The 4,332-nt window shown below is 43.5% G+C and overlaps 1 long non-coding RNA gene across 3 annotated transcripts; it reads right to left on the bottom strand.

Annotated features, from left to right (window-relative positions):
* Window positions 1–859: 859 nt before the first annotated feature.
* LOC109740759 (uncharacterized) lies at window positions 860–3,442 on the bottom strand. 3 transcript variants are annotated; one of them, XR_012188975.1, is made up of 4 exons: window positions 3,209–3,442; window positions 2,926–3,054; window positions 2,079–2,146; window positions 860–1,063 (listed from the first exon to the last, which is right to left on the bottom strand). It is a non-coding gene; the product is annotated as an uncharacterized lncRNA (long non-coding RNA). The 3 variants fall into 3 exon arrangements; XR_002227415.4 differs by having other exon boundaries at window positions 2,926–3,128; window positions 3,209–3,441; XR_012188974.1 differs by lacking the exon at window positions 2,926–3,054 and having other exon boundaries at window positions 3,209–3,435.
* Between the last annotated feature and the right edge of the window lie 890 nt (window positions 3,443–4,332).

The raw sequence follows: 4,332 nt of genomic DNA, 5'->3' as shown, positions 1-4,332 counted from the left end.
ACAAGCTCATGGACCCGGCCACCATACGGTACTTCTACGGCACCACCCACAACAAGTTGTGGAAGGTGCTGTTCAAACCTCATAAGGCATGGCCGGCCAAGAAGGAGGACATCGGTCTCGACACCGCACACCCCCAAAGGAGGTAGCAAATTTTTTATTCATTCTATGCTCGGATATTATTTTTTTCAGGAGATCTAATCCCCTCTTTCTTACTCCCACGGGGCTGGCTCGAGAAGGCCAAGAAAATCGACAGTCCGGCCCCGTTGCCCGAAGACCCCTAGTTGGCTCTGCTAGAGGAGATGCTGATCGTGGCGCTGTACAAGGCGCTAGAGAAGAGGGGGACGAAGAAGGAGGTACCAGAGGCCAGGAAAGGTCTCCACACAAGGAAGCCTCCGGGCAGCAAGTCCAGAGAGACCCTGCCCCCTCCACCCAAGAGGGGGAACAAGAAGAGGACAAGGAGGAGAGCGGCTCCTCCCGTTCGAAGAAGAGGGTGGCGTCGGATGAGGCCAAGGAAGAGCAGCCCCCTCATGCCCTAAAGAAGCAACACAAGCCCTAGCTGATCCTGCTTGATGACAGCTCGGACTCCGATAAGGGGTCTGTGGCGTCCGATGAGGTCCCGGAGAGGAACCCCAGGGTCAAGCCCCTGCCGAGAGGTATAGAACTCGAATGCTCTTTAAGTGTCATGGTTTTGTCATGGCAGATGCCCTTGTGAAAGGACTTAGGTATGGAGCCATTGCAATGTAGGTTAGCTCGAAGGGGTTGAAAGGTGTAACGACCCGAACCTGATAAGATTCGATGTCTCTGTGCTCACTATGCTAGTCCCTGGATCAATAGCTAGCACACACAGTACACGATGTAATATCAAGAATAAACCACATGTCATAATATTACATCGTAGATCCAGAATTTACACATTACATACCTGTGTAGCTCAAGGCTAGCTTCATAACAAAAATACAGCAGAAAAGCAAATAAATCTCCATGAAATCCATCAACACCACAGGCAAATGTCGAGTATAGACATCATAACCCTACATCGTATCACTCACTCGTCGTATAAAATCTGCAACATGAAACGTTGCAGCCACGAAGGGTCAATACTTTGAATGTATTGGCAAGTCACACAAGGAATGATATAACATGCCTACATCTATATGCAAGGTATATCAAGAGGATAATGTAGTGGTTGTTTTGCAGAAAGCTAGTTTTTCCCTGATAACTACATAGTATTGTAGTCAAATTTCAATTATGTCTTGCCACAGTTAAATACATATGGTTGAATTGGGCAACCCAATACCAGCCTATACCCATTATTAAGTTTCCCATCAAGTTTTAGTAACTGTATCATCTGTCAAGATCATCCAACAACTGTAATGGCATAGTGGTTCAAATTTGTCCATAACCGGGGACACGGCTAATCATGATTAGTTTATACACTCTACAGAGGTCTGTACACTTTACCCACTGGACTCAACCCGAGGATTGAGACACAGTCTTTCAGAAGCAGTCGCCTAGTCCCACAGGAGGCCCATCCCAACTATCATAACTACATTTGCTGGCACATCCGGGTAAGGTCCCCACAACTGATCAACTAAGCCAGAGCCCATATTAGCCAGTGGCTATACATGGAAGCTACTAGTCACTAAGTCTGTTTGATCTTTTTGAGCCTGGACGGTACCGACTTACATTCAAAGGGTATAAACCATGATGGTCTTGAAACCACCCAGCAATACCATTCGGGCGCACTTAGCCATGGTCCACATCCTTAGAAAAGGAACAATAAACCATGATGCAACCCTGTCCGTCCAGAAGTGAATTATATATTATGTTTTTACTCAAGTTATATTATATATAGTCCTCACATAAACTCGATGAATACACGAACCAATCTCCGTCTACATATCATAGCAAGAATACACTACCACGGTCTACAATAAGGCCATACTAAGTTGAAACTTAGTAGCAATAACATACTACCATGATCTTCCTACACATGCATAATATAGTGATGTGATATAAACATATAACTACATGCATAGAAAAATAATAGGTTGGGGTATGATCAAGGTGTAACTTGCCTGGTACATTTGATGAAGTTCTTCGCACTCACAATCCTGATATTTCTACTCCTCACGCTTCGGGCAATCTACCATTAAGGAAAAAATCCAAATCAATAAACATGTCATGAATAAGAACCAAAGAACAACAAAACAATTATGGCAAGGTTGGGAAACATCAATATATATAGGCTTAATATATATATAATATAGGTTTAAAGTATAACATAGGGTCTAACGGTAATATAAGGTGACAGGTGAAGGAATGAACTCAAAAGAGTCAACTGATATGGAAGGATTTATATATAGGATTATATTTGAGACCATATGGAATAGGCTCAGAATTATATGGAAAACAACAAACATGTTGTTGAACAGAAGGTATATGACATAGGTGTTCATTTGCAAAAAGAATGAATTGAATAGGAGCACTACAACTCAAATTATAGTGAATGAAGTTTGAATTGAATTTAAATTCAAAACAGGTCAAGAATTATGCGAATATTGGGTATATAGGATGCGATCAGCAAGTATTGGTACTAGTGTTTCACAGGCAAAAAGGAATCGATTGAAAATGTGCTACGGTCTGCAAGATATCACCATATGAAGATTTGAATTCAAATTCAACTCACTCAAATTTGAAAAGCTTGAACAATTGAAATATTTACACTATAGGATAGTAGAGGTCATTTTGATCATGCAGGAAAAAGAATCACTCGATTTGGATATACGGATCACCAGATATAGCTAAACGAAATTGGATTGAAAAATCTGTCAAAAACAGAGTTTGAGCTGCCGCGGCTACTGTAGATGTGGCCACGTGTCGCTCTAGGATTGGCCGAAGGGGGGGTTGCACGTGCGTGCTCACCGGAAGCAGGGGAAGATGGCGGTGGTGAAAGGCGTCTCCGGTGGTTCTGTGACTTAGGGAAGTCGGGGAGATTAGGCGTGGCAGGGTGTGATCTCACACGTCGCCGGACTGCTCTGGGGCATCCTGGTCCTGCAGAGAAGTGAAACGACGATGGATGGCGCTCCGGTGAGATCGGGCGACCTTGGGTGCTTGAATTCGAGCATCTGCTAAGGGGGAGATGGTCAGGGAGAGGCGGCGCATCAAGGAGATCCCTCGGACGACCACAGAGGCAGGGGTGGCTTACAGTTGCCGGGGTTTGGCCATGGAAGGAAGCTCGGTCGGCGGAGTTTTTGTGAGGTCCGTGTGCTCGATCTTGAACGGGAAACCGAGTGCTTGGTGCAGAAATCGGAAGAGGTGGTCGAGGAGGTCTCGTGGCGGTTCGAGATGGACCAGATCAGGGAGGGATCAGGGAGATCAGGCGCGCGGGTTGCGTACGCGAGCAGGAGACTGGTTAGAGGTAGGAGAAGATGAGTGGGGTCCGCGCATCATAGAGAGAGGAGAAGTAGAGAGGCAGACAGGTGAGGCGATGCTGACGTCACACTGACGCGTGCGTGCGCGTGCACGGCTGCGGACTGGGTTGCGCTGGCTTCGGCCTGTTGGGCCAGCTGCTGCGGTTGCTGTTGGGCTAGCTGCGCTGCACGCTGCTCGCGCGCGGGCAAGGGATAGGCAGATGGGCTGCGGGTTAGGTTTAGGAATAGGTATAGGTATTTCCTATTCTGTTTTATTTATAGAAACGATTTTGGCTCGAAAAATGATCCAAAACATTTTCTACAAAATACCAGAACACTCACAAAAGGGTATACACTAATATAGAAAATAGTGAGCATTTCCTTTCAGAGGGAAAAATTAATATACAATACACATAATATATATTTTTATAAACATTTACTTGACACTTACATAATGTTCCACGAAATATTTTTTAACTCCGAAGAAAAAATGCAAATAATATTTAAAGCATTTCCAACTCTTTTATATTGAAGGAGTCATATTACCTTTTCTCATATGTTTTAATTTGAGTTAGAGTTGTTTTAAATACTCAAAACCCAAATGAGAGAATATTCAATTGTTCATCTTTCTTTTCAGGAAGTCATGTGATCCTCTCTCACCTCCAAGTTGAAACAATTTGAATATTCTCAAAGTTCAAAATAAGATCAAAAGGAATATTCGGGAAGTCATTTTATTCCCTCTCATTTGAATATTCATTAAACTCCAAAACTTTAAATTCCTAGCCAAAATTTACTAACAACAAGCAACACAAGCAAGTTTTAATTAATCCTATTTAAATAATTAACATTCCAAAATTTAGAACTTTGGGATGTTACAAATCTACCACCCTTAAAATGAATCTCGTCCTCGAGATTCGAA

This window comes from Aegilops tauschii, chromosome 7, assembly GCF_002575655.3.
Source record: "Aegilops tauschii subsp. strangulata cultivar AL8/78 chromosome 7, Aet v6.0, whole genome shotgun sequence".
NCBI lineage: Eukaryota > Viridiplantae > Streptophyta > Magnoliopsida > Poales > Poaceae > Aegilops > Aegilops tauschii.
Note: the sequence above shows the minus strand (reverse complement) of the source record. Positions and strands in the feature narration are given on the sequence as shown.